The following is a 14,494-nucleotide window of genomic DNA, read 5'->3' as shown; positions in this document are numbered from 1 at the left end:
TTATTTTTGTTGGCATCTAACAGTAATAATAAGCTTATGTGCCAAAGATCACAGAAAGCTAAGGGATGGTTATTTAGTTATGATTTTCTAAAGTTTAATGCCAAAAAGGCACTTTCTACTACATTGTTATTTGAAAAATGTCAAACAACATATTTCATATTTTTCCTAAGTTCTTAATAACAAAACATTAACTATCCCAAGGGTTGGGGTGTTTTCACCTTGGGGTTATTTTTGTAGGGTTTTTCTAAGTTTTCCTTGTTTTCTTAAAATAAAAGGTATCCTATTTATTTTATACTAAACCAGGGTATCATAGATTTTTCTAGTGAACTATACTGAATAAGTACCCTAACAAAAATAGGAGTACCCCTGGTTCATTATTTAAATCACCTTTTCTATTTTTCTTAACCTTAAGCATATTGTAAAATAAATGGCAAAAACTAACTTAATGGGGTGGACAGAGAGGTTTAGCATTTTTAAACAGGTCAGTAGGTGGACATAAACTTCTCCAAATTTTCCTAACCTTAGTCAAATAGTGCAACTATTTTTATTCCTATTATTTAGCTTTTGGTCAAAACAATAATTAAATCAGAACCCTAAAGTTTTCTGTAGTACATAAGGGTTTTATATTTTTCCTAAGTAGTTTACATTATTTAAAGTCTGAAAAAATTGGTTTGACTAAATTTGGATGAATAAAACAGAAGTTATGAATTATTCAAGTTCTGTTCAAAATTTAAATCAGTTTTAAATAAAGGTTTCCTGGAAAACTACTTTGCACCGAGGACCCTGGGTTTAATCCAAATCAACCCACTCAAATATACCCCTGCGCCACTATTCCCCTAAGTCACTGACAGTTCAAAAATCCCCCTGACATTTCCTTCTTCTTCCCCGAGATCCTTCCCCTAATGTAAACAGTACCCGCGGGAAAGAAAAGGGCGGCGCGGCTTACCGGCGGCGAGAGAGGTCCGGCGAGGGGCGGGGTTGGCTCGGGGAGGCTCTGGCGGTCACAACGGTGTACGGTTTGACGACGGGGATGGCCGGAATCGCTCGGTCCACATGCGCAGGCGGGTGTTCTCGTCGGCGGCAGGTGTGCCGGCCAAATCGCGGCGATCTAGTTCAATCCAGTGGCACGGTGAGCTTCACGGGGTGATGTAGAGGCTATTTGTGCATTGAATCGAAAAATGACGCAGTGGCTTACCCGGTCTACGCTCGCCGGCGGTCGGAGGGAGTCCGGCGACCGTGGACTGGCCTCTCCGGCGAAGCAAACTTTGATTCCTCGCTCGGGGAGCTTCACCGAGGTGTGCTCAGTCCTCTCCGAGGGTCGGACGGGGTTGGGAAAGGCTTGGTTGGCCGGTCTACGGTGGCAGGGGCTCGGGTGGCCGTGGACACGCTGTGCACAGGCAAACGCCGGTGAGTTTGAGCTCCGGTGAGGTTGAGCGTGCGCGGAAAGGTACGGTGAAGGTCACTGGGCGTTTTATAGGCGCGGGTGCGGGCCATGGCGTCGGCTGGCCTTTGGCGCGACGCGGGGCACGCGAGGTCGGGCGCGGGCGTGCTCTGGCGCGCGCAGAACGCGTCGAACACGTGGAGGTGTTCATCTACCCGTGTTCAAACGCCTGCTGAGATCGCAAACGTGCGAATCTTGGCAAAAATCCGGCGCAGACCTCTTCCTGGCACCTATGGCTATCTCTTATATGTGAGTTCCAAGGGAAGATAAGCCCTAGGTCAGAAGATATGCGGACGCCAAATCTGGCTTGTCCCCCTACCCGCTGCGCGACAAAAGTGATGCCAAGCCATGTCAAATGTCAAGGTCTCGGTCTCAACTTTTTTTCAGGGGGTGCCCTAGGTGGTATGCCACATTTTTGGTATGGAACTTAAGTGGTTTTGGTGCCGTCTTCAAGGTGAACACGGTGGATCTTTAGATTAGGTGTAGTTTTTGACTTAGAGAAAATTAGAGAGCTCTAGCTCTTTCTCTACTTAGGGAATGGATTTGGGGTTTCTTAAGGGGTCTTTTAGCAATGTTTCCTCTCTATAATTGTAGGTTAATAAGTTACTTAACTTTGTGCCAAAAGTTTGGTCATGACATGCACCTTTGCTTAATCTCTCCCCTTTAACCAAGGTGCTTAGGAGATAGGGTTCAAGAGAGGTCTAGGGTTTTACTCCCTTCTTGCCCAAGGTGATAAGTGCACACAACTTGGGTAATGCTTTTGGTCATTCACATCTCTTGGTTAAACCTAGTCCCCAAGGCTCTTACACTCCGCCCCTTAAGTTTCTTCCACATGTGATCATAGTCATTAGTGCATAGATGTGCCCTAGCCATGGTAACACCTGAGGTGTTACAGTAACTCTAGGGGTCTTGATGTTGTCATCACATTTTTGGCATGATGAGAGCTTCCCACCTGTTTACCTGCTTGACAAGCTGTACAAGGTCTATCTTTTTCGAAAGTTACATTAGTTAGAACTATCACGTGTTCTCCCTTTAGAAGCTTGTGAAGGTTCTTCATCCCCACATGTGCTAAACGGCGATGCCACAGCCAGCCCATGCTAGTCTTAGCAATTAAGCATGCATCTAAACCGGCCTCCTCTTTTGCAAAATCAACTAAATAAAGTTTGTCGTCTAGTACACCCTTAAAAGCTAATGAACCATCACTTCTTCTAAAGACAGACACATCTAAATTTGTGAATAAACAGTTATATCCCATATTACAAAGTTGACTCACAGACAACAAGTTATATCCAAGCGACTCAACTAAGAACACATTAGAAATAGAGTGCTCGGATGAGATAGCAATTTTTCCTAACCCTTTCACCTTGCCTTGGTTCCCATCACCGAATATGATTGAATCTTGGGGATCCTTGTTCTTGACGTAGGAAGAGAACATCCTCTTTTCCCCCGTCATGTGGTTTGTGCATCTGCTGTCGATAATCCAGCTTGAGCCCCCGGATGCATAAACCTGCAAGGCGAATTTAGGCTTGGGTCTTAGGTACCCAACTCATGTTGGGTCCTACAAGGTTAGTTACAATGGTCTTAGGGACCCAAATGCAAGTCTTGTCTCCCTTACATTTGGCCCCTAATTTCCTAGCAATTACCTTCTTATCCTTTCTACAAATAGCAAAGGAAGCATTGCAAGCATAATAAATTATAGAAGGTTCATTCATTACTTTCCTAGGAACATGAACAATATTTCTTCTAGGCATATGATGAACAACATTTTTCCTAGCCAAATTTCTATCATGCATAATAGAAGAACTAGAAGAAATCATGGCATGAGAATCAAAAGCATCATAACTTCTATAAACATTATGTCTCCTATCATGATACATGAAAGCATGGTTCTTTTGAGCACTACTAGCCATAGGGGCCTTCCCTTTCTCCTTGGCGGAGATGGAAACCTTATGACTTGTTAAGTTCTTGACTTCCCTTTCGAAGCCAAGACCATCCTTAATTGAGGGGTGTCTACCAATCGTGTAGGCATCTCTTGCAAATTTTAGTTTGTCAAATTCACTCTTGCTAGTCTTAAGTTGGGCATTAAGACTAGCCACTTCATCATTCAATTTAGAAATTGAAACTAGGTATTCACTACAAGCATCAACATTAAAATCTTTACACCTATTGCAAACTACAATCTGTTCTACACAAGATGTTGATTTATTACCTATTTCTAACTTAGCACTCAAATCATCATTTATGCTCTTTAAGCTAGAAATAGAGTCATGACATGTAGACAATTCACAAGAAAGCATTTCATTCCTTTTAATTTCTAAAGCAAGGGATTTTTGTGCCTCTACAAACTTATCATGTTCTTCATACAAAAGATCCTCTTGCTTTTCTAAAAACCTATTTTTATCATTCAAGGCATCAATTAATTCATTAATCTTATCAACCTTAGTTCTATCTAGGCCCTTGAATAAACATGAATAGTCTATTTCATCATCGCTAGATTCTTCATCACTTGAGGAAGCATAAGTATTAGTATCGCGAGTGCTTACCTTCTTTTCCCTTGCCATGAGGCAGGTGTGATGCTCATTGGGGAAGAGGGACGATTTGTTGAAGGCGGTGGCGGCGAGTCCTTCGTTGTCGGAGTCGGACGACGAACAATCCGAGTCCCACTCCTTGCCAAGATGTGCCTCGCCCTTAGCCTTCTTGTAAGTCTTCTTCTTTTCCCTCTTGTTCCCTTGTTCCTGGTCACTATCATTATCGGGACAATTAGCGATAAAATGACCAATCTTACCACATTTGAAGCATGAGCGTTTCCCTTTTGTCTTGTTCTTGTTGGGATGCTCCTTACGACCCTTTAGCGCCGTCTTGAAATGCTTGATGATGAGGGCCATTTCTTCATCATTAAGCCCGACCGCCTCAACTTGTGCCACCTTGCTAGGTAGCGCCTCCTTGCTCCTCGTTGCTTTGAGAGCAATGGTTTGAGGCTCTTGGATTGAGCCATTCAACGCATCATCAACGTATCTAGCCTCCTTGATCATCATCCGCCCGCTTACGAACTTTCCAAGTATTTCCTCGGGCGTCATCTTGGTGTACCTAGGATTCTCACGAATATTGTTCACAAGATGTGGATCAAGGACAATAAAAGACCTTAGCATTAGGCGGACGACGTCGTGGTCCATCCATCGCGTGCTTCCATAGCTCCTTATTTTGTTGACGAGGGTCTTGAGCCGGTTGTATGTTTGGGTTGGTTCTTCGCCCCTGATCATTGCGAATCTCCCAAGTTCGCCCTCCACCAACTCCATCTTGGTGAGCATGGTGACGTCGTTCCCCTCATGAGAGATCTTGAGGGTGTCCCAAATCTGCTTGGCGTTATCCAAGCCGCTCACTTTATGGTATTCATTCCTGCACAATGAAGCTAGAAGAACAGTAGTAGCTTGTGCATTTTTGTGAATTTGCTCATTAATGAACATGGGACTATCCGTACTATCAAAGTGCATTCCATTTTCTACTATCTCCCATATACTTGGATGGAGAGAGAACAAGTGGCTACGCATTTTGTGACTCCAAAATCCGTAGTCCTCTCCATCGAAGTGGGGGGGGGGGTTTACCAAGGGGAATGGAAAGCAAATGAGCATTGGAACTTTGCGGAATGCGAGAATAATCAAAGGAAAAGTTTGAATTAACCGTCTTCTTTTTCTCGTAGTCGTTGTCGTCGTCCTTTTGGGAAGAGGAAGATTCGTCGCTGTCGTAGTAGACTATCTCCTTGATGCGCCTTGTTTTCTTCTTCCTCCCATCTTTTCTTTTGTGGTCCGAGCCTGAGTTAGTAGGCTTGTTGTCCTTTGGATCATTGACGAAGGACTCCTCCTTATTGTTGACCACCATCCCCTTGCCCATAGGATCCATCTCTTCGGGCGATTAGTCCCTTTCTTGAAGAGAACGGCTCCGATACCAATTGAGAGCACCTAGAGGGGGGGTGAATAGGTGATCCTGTAAAAACTTGAAACTTAATCCACAAAACTTGATTAAGAGTTAGCACAATAAAGCCAAGTGGCTAGAGAAGAGTTCTTGCACAACACGATAACCACAAGAAGATCAACACAGATAGACACAGTGGTTTATCCCGTGGTTCGGCCAAGTTCAACACTTGCCTACTCCACGTTGTGGCGTCCCAACGGACGAGGGTTGCAATCAACCCCTCTCAAGTGGTCCAAAGACCCACTTGAATACCACGGTGTTTTGCTTTGTTTACTATATCCCGCTTGCGAGGAATCTCCACAACTTGGAGCCTCTCGCCCTTACAATTTGATGTTCACAAAGAAGCACGGAGTAAGGGAGGGATGAGCAACGCACACAAGACACAAAATCAGAGCGACAATACGCACACAAGTCACAACACGAGCTCTCAACACAACTCAAAGAGTTCTCTACTCAAATGGAGCTATAGTTGCTATCACAAAGAATCGAATGCGCGGAATAGGAGTCTTGGTGCTTAGGAATGCTTAGAGAATTCTTGGTGTATTCCTCCATGCGCCTAGGGGTCCCTTTTATAGCCCTAAGGCAGCTAGGAGCCGTTGAGAGCATTCCAGGAAGGCAATTCTTGTCTTCTGTCGCCTGGCGCACCGGACAGTCCGGTGCACCATCGGACACTGTCCGGTGCGGATTTCTTTCCTTCTTTGGCGAAGCCGACCGTTGGCGGTTCAGAGCCGTTGGCGCACCGGACACTGTCCGGTGCAAACCGGACAGTCCGGTGCCCCCTTCTGACCGTTGGCTCTGCCACGCGTCGCGCGCGGATTACGCGGCCTACCGTTGGCTGGGCCGACTGTTGGCTCACCAGACAGTCTAGTGCACCACCGGACAGTCCGGTGATTTATAGTCGTACACCGCTGTCGAAGTCCCGAGAGCAGCTAGTTGACAGACGCTAGCCTGGCGCACCGGACACTGTCCGGTGCAGCACCGAACAGTCCGGTGCACCCAGACCGAGCAGCCTTTTGGCTATACACAGCCAACTTCTCCAAAATTGTTTCTCCTGTTTCTAGCACTTAGACACAATACATTAGTCTTCAAAACAATGTACTAAGTCTAGAAACATACCTTTAATCTTGATTTGCACTTCTTGAGTCCTTGGCACACTTTAACACTTAGGCACTTGTGTTGGACATTTAATCACCAAAATACTTAGAAATGGCCCAAGGGCACATTTCCCTTTCAATATGATCATTTTGTTGTTTAATCACAGCAATGTGATCATGAATAGCATCAATGTTAACATCTCTACATCTAGTGCAAATGGTAACATGCTCAACGGTAGATGTAGAGGGTTTGCAAGAATTTAATTCAACAATCTTAGCATGTAATATGGCATTTTCATCTCTAAGATTGGAAATGGAATCATTGCAAACATTTAAGTCTTTAGCCTTAGCAATTAATTTTTCATTCTCAATTTTAAGGCTAGAGAGTGATGCATTCAATTTGTCAATCTTAGTAAGCAAATTAGCATTATTATTTCTAAGGTTGACAAGAGAATCATCACTAACATCTAATTTCTCAACCTTAGCAATTAGTTTGGCATTTTCATTTCTAAGGTTGGAAATAACATTATGGCACGTGCTTAGCTCACTAGAAAGTTTTTCACATTTTTCTATATCCTGAGCATAAGCATTTTTAACTTTAACGTGCTTCTTATTTTCTTTAATTAGGAAGTCCTCTTGGCTATCCAAGAGTTCATCCTTTTCATGAATAGCACTAATCAATTCATTTAATTTTTCTTTTTGTTGCATGTTTAAGTTGGCAAAAAGGGTGAGCAAGTTATCCTCATCATCACTAGAGCTAGCCTCATCAATAGAAGTAGCATACTTAGTGGAGGATCTTGATTTTACCTTCTTCTTCTTGCCGTCCTTTGCCATGAGGCATTTGTGGCCGACGTTGGGGAAGAGGAGGCCTTTGGTGACGGTGATGTTTGCGGCGTCCTCGTCGGAGAAGGAGTCGGTGGAGCTCTCGTCGGAGTCCCATTCCCGGCAAACATGAGCGTCGCCGCCCTTCTTCTTGTAGTACCTCTTCTTCTCCTTCTTCTTCCCCCTCTTGTCGTCGCCCCTGTCACTGTCACTAGAAATAGAACATTTTGCTATAAAGTGACCGGGCTTACCACACTGGTAGCACACCTTCTTGGAATGGGGCTTGTAATCTCTCCCCTTCCTTTGCTTGAGGATTTGGCGAAAGCTTTTGATGATTAAAGCCATCTCCTCGTTGTCGAGCTTGGAGGCGTCGATGGGAAGCCTACTTGGTGTAGACTCTTCCTTCTTCTCCTCCGTCGCTTTGAAGGCGACGGGTTGCACCTCGGGTGTGGAGGTGGCGCCTCGCTCGATGATTTGTTTGGAGCCTTTGATCATTAGTTCAAAGCTCACAAACTTTCCTATCACTTCCTCGAGAGACATTAGTTTGTATCTTGGATCACCACGAATTAATTGTACTTGAGTAGGGTTAAGAAAAACAAGTGATCTAAGAACAACCTTGACCATTTCATGGTCATCCCATTTGGTGCTCCCGAGGTTACGCACTTGGTTCACCAAGGTCTTTAGCCGGTTGTACATGGCTTGCGGGTCTTCTCCTTGGTTGAGCATGAATCGACCGAGCTCGCCCTCGATCGTTTCCCTCTTGGTGATTCTTGTCACCTCATCCCCTTCGTGCGCGATCTTGAGCACGTCCCAAATCTCCTTGGCGGACTCTAACCCATGCACTTTGTTATACTCCTCTCAACTTAGAGAGGTGAGGAGTATAGTTGTTGCTTGGGAGTTAAAGTGCCGGATTTGGTCGACTTCATCCGAGTCATAGTCTTTATCCCCCACTTGTGGTACCTGTGCTCCATACTCAACAACATCCCATATACTTTTGTGGACTGAGTTTAGATGACCTTTCATTCTAGCACTCCACATAGAATAATCTTCACCCTCAAAAACGGGTGGTTTGCCTAATGGAACGGAGAGTAGAGGAGTATGTTTAGGAATGCGAGGATAGCGTAGGGGGATCTTACTAAACTTCTTGCGCTCATGGCGCTTAGAAGTGACGGATGGCGTGTCGGAGCCGGAGGTGGATGGCGATGAAGAGTCGGTCTCGTAGTAGACCACTTTCTTCATCTTCTTTTTCTTCTCGCCGCTTGTAACGCCCTGAATTTGGGGGTAGAATTTTTTCTTCTTTTCCCTCACCAAATTCAGGTGTTACCCTTTCCTTTTCCCTTTTCCCCTCGCTAAACCTTGATCTTTTCCAAAGTATAGCGGGATTCGGCTTGAGGTCCCATGTAGAGCAAAACCCTAAAATATTTTATTTTGTGTGATGCACCATGCCGAACCATGCATACCTTTTGATTGTTTAAAAATGTGAATGCATTCATCTAGAGGAAAATAGATTTTAGAAAAAGAAAACCTTTTCCTTCTCCTCTTCCCCCTCCTTCCCCATTTTCGGCCCAGCTGCCCCCCCTTCCCCCCGCGTGGGCCTCGCGGCGGCCCAGCCCCCCCTTCCCTTCCCGCCGTGGGCCGCCTGGCGGCCCAGCTGCGCACCCCCACCCCCTTTGAGCCCAGCCGGCCCAACCGCCCCCTCCCCTTTTCTTTTTTCCAAAAATCCCCTCCCCGCGGGCCCCGCTCGTCATCCTCTCTCTCTCCCTCACCCTAACCCTAGCCGTCGTCGCCCCGTCCCGCCCCCGCGCCGCCGCCGCCCCTCCCCGGCGCCGCCGCCGCGCCGGCCTCCCTCTCCGGTGAGGTTTCTCCCTCCCCCTCCCTCCTCTCCTCCCCTCCCTCCTCCTCCCCTCCCACAGGCGTCCCCCGCCCCCGCGCCATGGGCGCGCCTGCCTCGGCCCCGGCGAGCTCGACCGCTCCGGCGAGCTCGGCCCCGGCGAGCTCGGCCTCGGCCCCGGCCCCGGCCTCGCCCGCGCCCGGTAGCCCTCGGTCGCCCCGCGCTCGGTCGCCCGCTCGGCCGTCCCCGGCCCGGCCGCCCCCGGCTCGGCGAGCTCGGCCGCCTCCGGCGAGCTCGGCCCCGGCCCCGGCCACCCCCGGCTCGACCGCCCTCGGCCCCTCGCGCCCGGCCGCCCGCTTGGCCGCCCGCCCCTCGCCGCCGCTCGGCCGCCCCGTGCCCCGGCTTGGCCACTCCCGTCGCGCCCCGGCTCGGCCACCCGGCCCCGCGCCCGGCCTCGCCCGGCCATGTCCTCGCCCGGCCACGTCCTCGCTCGCCCGTGCTCGCTTGCCCCGGCGCGCTTGCCCGCTCGCCCCGCCGTGCCTTGCTCGCGTCGTGACGGCCCCGACGTGGCCTCGAGCTCGGCCCAGCGTGCCTTTAGCGCGAGGCTTTGAGCTCGGCTAGCGCTCGGCCCCGACGTGCGCACGGCTAGTTCGTGGCGTGTGCGTGCGGTCTCGAGCGCGTGCTCGCGTAGTGCGCGTGCCTTGGCACGACCCGTCGTGCCCTATCTACCCCCAGACGCCCCGTCTACCCCCTCCCCGTGTCCTATGCGCGCTAATCACGTGTTTATATTAATAAGGTAGGAGTCGCAATTTGGAAATTGGTTACGTTAGTTAATTTGTATAGCTAATTGCCTAACTCATTTAATGTTAATCTACTAAAAGTGGTCACGTTTACATTAGTGCATGTAACTAATTCTTTTGTTAAGACCAATTGAAATTAGAACACGTGACGTCTAGTTATTCATCAACCCATAGTGTGTCTCGGCCATAAACTTTAACTCTCGCGAGACCTTTTCTCATTTCTTTCTAACCATGGTAAGTTCATTATCGTATGTGATATTCTATGCATATTTACTTCATTTGTTCTCTCGTATGGTGTACTGTTTGTTCCCTAATTTGAATGGATGGATGTATGTATGCTTGCAATCGCATAGAGAACGATCCGGTCGAAGAGCCCGAGGAACTCGCAGGAGAAGCCCCTGAGCAGCAGTCGGTTGGTGGAGGCAAGTGTCCCTTGACCTATCTCTGTCCTATTCATTCTTTAATTCACCTCCTGCTTTACACATTTATGCCTAAGGATTGACTAGCTTTTGTTATCCATGCCCTTGTTTACCTATTTGGGTTGGATTATTATTGTCTAGCTTTATGCTATTGCTTAACTCTAATCAATGAACATGATGAGATTATCTATGATACGCTGTTTTCCCCTCTCTTATTATGATGTTATACTTGTGGTCTTCAAGGGGGCTCGAGCGGTTTCTCGAGTGCCTCTCCGTAAGGACCTGTTCTATGGATGACCGCCCGGGAAAACAGTGCAACCATGAGGGTGGAATGGGATGCCCTTAGCTGAATAATTAGAGGATCCGGGGTGTAGTTCACTTAGCTGTCGTGCCGTCAATGGGGCTCGGTGTATGCGGCTCGCTCTGCCAAGTTTGGGTTCGCCCCTTGGGGAGGAGTGCGGTGCATTTAGGAAACTTAACGGGTGGCTACAGCCCCGGAGAATCTTTGTAAAGGCTACGTAGTGATGCCCTGCTGGGTCACCTTGGTAATGATCAATGGAGAGTCATGATCTCCGGGCAGAAAGGGAATCACGGCTTGTGGGTAAAGTGCACAACCTCTGCAGAGTGTTTGAAAAACTGATATATCAGCCGTGCTCGCAGTTATGAGCGGCCAAGGGAGCTCCAGTGATTAGTGGTACTTGATCAGAGACATTATGGTACAGGTGGTTATGAGATCGATGGTTCTGGTTATGGCTATGGTGCTGGTAAGTGGTATTCTTTCCGTTTGGAAAGGGTACATCGGGCTAATAACTCGGGTTAATGCTAAAACCTGGCTTTCTATTAGTAAATAATAATCTGACCAACTAAAAGCAACTGCTTGACTTATCCCCACATAAAGCTAGTCCACTACAGCCAAACAGGATACTTGCTGAGTATGTTGATGTGTACTCACCCTTGCTCTACACACCAAACCCCCCCCATCCCCAGGTTGTCAGCATTGCAACCACTGCTCAGGAGAAGATGAAGCTGTGGAAGGAGACTTCCAGGAGTTCCAATACTACGACGAGTTCTAGGCGTGGGTTAGCGGCAACCCCCAGTCGGCTGCCTGTGAAGGCCGCGATTATCTACGTTTCGTTTTCGCACTTTGATTTATTGTAAGGACTATATGGACGTCTCAGACGTATGATGTAATCGACTATTATTTCCCTTTTAATACCATTTTGAGCACTGTGTGATGATGTCCATGTTATGTAACTGCTGTGTACGTGAATAACTAATCCTGGCACGTACATGGTTCGCATTCGGTTTACCTTCTAAAACCGGGTGTGACATAAGTGGTATCAAAGCCGTGCTGACTGTAGGACCGCTAACCTAGAGTAGAATGGTCGTTCTAAGGACTATAGACCTCTGTCCCTGCCTTGACTTTGATATCCCTTCAAAAGTTGGTCATACCGACCAAACCTATATTCTACTATATATTATACCTTGCTGAAAAATTGTGTTTTATTCTAATCCTTCATTCATTTATGATTCATTATTTGTTGGCCATATTAATTCTGTTCTCACCTTTTGCTTGCGGTGTCTTTTGTAGATGGCTCGACTTAGACACACTGCACGAAAGTCCGTCATCCCCTTCTTACCCTCCCGCCTTGCTGAGCGTCCGCTTCGCCGTCCCGTGGCCGGACAGTCCAGCCACTTGGAGAGACTGCACCACCGCCTGCATGAGGGGCAGGAACGTCGACGACAGGAGCAGCAGGGCTCTTCCTTCTCGCTCCAGCAGGAGATAGAGTCCGTGAGGAGCTGCTCCCCTGTGCTTCCCCTGGAGGCGCCCCTTGCACCACCACTGGGCACCCCAGCCTCTGGAGTAGCTGCTGGAGGAGACCCAGACGACGGAGGTGGCAACGACAGCTTGAGCCACGACACCGACGTCTTTGCTGACCAGGAGCCGGAAGGATGGGTTGCTCGACCCATCACTCGCGACGCTGCTCGCGGGTGTCACTTCCACGATGCGCTCGACACCCTGCTATGTCGGGCACTTAACCGGCGTACTTGGTCCATCGAGTATCGTTGTGTGGTCTACCAGCATAGTCGCGGGGTCTACCCGGATCGCTGGGAGGCGACCTGCTTGGTGCGCCGTCCGGAGAACAGTCTCCAGGGTGAAGAGGCCTACTCAGAGCACTATTCTATCTCTGAGCGGGACTCAGCTGAGGCGGCCATGCAAGATGCTGCACGACGTGCGCTTTCGCACTACTGCTCGGTTCTCGGTGGGGTAGCTGACGGTCTCGACCTGAAGTATTACCCCCGTCGTCCATCTGGCAGCACAGGAGGCGTGATTGTCTCACCTGTCGGTGAGGACAATCCTAGGTTGAGCAGCACAGTCAACCTAGCTGCCGTGCTAAACACGGAGCTGGACCATGCATTAGACGAGCTGAGTAGGGCTCGTGCTGAGATTGCCCTGCTGCGGGCTGAGCGCGCGGAACGTTGTCACCTGGATGATGGTTCCCCCGCTCCCGTCGGGACTCAGCACCCATACCGCTCACGTCGGCGTGGACACCAGCCTTATGGCAATCCCGACTGCAAGACCAAGATAAATCTAGAACCATAGATCGTTAGAGTTGGATCTTGTAATTAATACGAAATATATACGTATAAGCTATAGTCTTAGCGTTAGTCTTGCTTTTAGTTAGTCTTAGTTAGACAGGGTAGTTTGCTATATCCTGTGCATTTATGTTTGTCATGATGAACTATGTTTGGTTTAGATCTTTGTAATGACTGTCACCCGAATGTGGGTATCCCCTGCATTTTGGTTTACCTATTATGTTAATGGAGTTAGTTATCTAGTTGGGAAACCTTTTATTCCACTTTCCTCTTTATCTGAGAAGCTGTGTGGTCTGTGTTGGAGATCAGTGAAGATGCTCATCTGTTCAGTGCTGTTGAAGAATTCTATACTCTTTTCTTATGCTGCAAGATTTGCCAGATCAGTTCTGATGTGTGGTTACATTCCGCAGATGTCAGAGAACAGGCGTAGAGGAGGAAGGCGTGCTCTGCAGGAGCGAGCCAGCCGCTCAACAGGAGGAGGTGCCCCAGCAACAGCACCTGCCGCCCCCGCCCCCAATGTCGATCGAGCAGATGTTTCTGATGCAGACCCAGGCAGTTCAAGCCATCGGTCAGACTCTGGCCGCCATTCAGCAGCAGCAGCAACAACAGCAGCAGGCCCCACCTCAGCCTCAGATGCCTCAGATGCCTAGAGACAAGCGTGCTGAGTTCATGAGAGGTCATCCACCAACGTTTGCTCACTCTTCTGACCCCATGGATGCTGAAGACTGGCTGCGCACTGTGGAGCGGGAGTTACATACCGCTCAGTGCGATGATAGGGAGAAAGTCCTGTATGGTCCCCGTCTGTTGAGAGGAGTAGCTCAGTCATGGTGGGAGTCTTACCTCGCCACCCATGCCCACCCTGACGCCATCACCTGGGAAGAGTTCAGAGGAAGCTTTCGCCAGTACCATGTTCCTGCAGGTCTGATGACAGTGAAGAAGGAGGAGTTCCTGGCCCTCAAGCAGGGGCCATTGTCTGTCAGTGAGTATCGAGACAGGTTTCTGCAGTTGTCTCGCTATGCTCCTGAAGATGTCAACACCGACGCCAAGCGGCAGTACCGTTTCCTGAGAGGCTAGGTTGACCCTCTGCAATACCAACTGATGAATCACACCTTCCCGACATTCCAGCACCTGATTGACAGAGCAATCATGACGGAGAGGAAGCGTAAGGAGATGGAAGATTGTAAGCGCAAGATCAGTGGACCCCAGCCTGGAAGCAGCAATCGTCCTCGTTTCTCAGGCAATCAACCTCAGCAGTTCAGGCAGAACCAGCGTCCACCTTAGCAGCATCAGCAGTTCCAAAGGCAGTATCCTCAGCATCAGTACCAAAACCGTCAGAGCAATCAGTCAGGAGGTCAGTTTCAGAGGCAGAATCAGCAGACACCTCGTCTTCCTGCCCCAGCAGCCCAGCAGAACAGTCAGGCAGCACCAGCTCAGGTTGGAAACAGAGCATGTTTCCACTGTGGAGAGCAAGGCCACTGGGTGATGCAATGTCCAAAGAAGGCAGCCCAGCAGCAGTCAGG

This window comes from Zea mays, chromosome 5 (genome assembly GCF_902167145.1).
Source record: "Zea mays cultivar B73 chromosome 5, Zm-B73-REFERENCE-NAM-5.0, whole genome shotgun sequence".
NCBI classification, from domain to species: Eukaryota; Viridiplantae; Streptophyta; class Magnoliopsida; order Poales; family Poaceae; genus Zea; species Zea mays.
The sequence above is the reverse complement of the archived record's forward strand: the minus strand, read 5'-3'. Positions refer to the sequence as shown.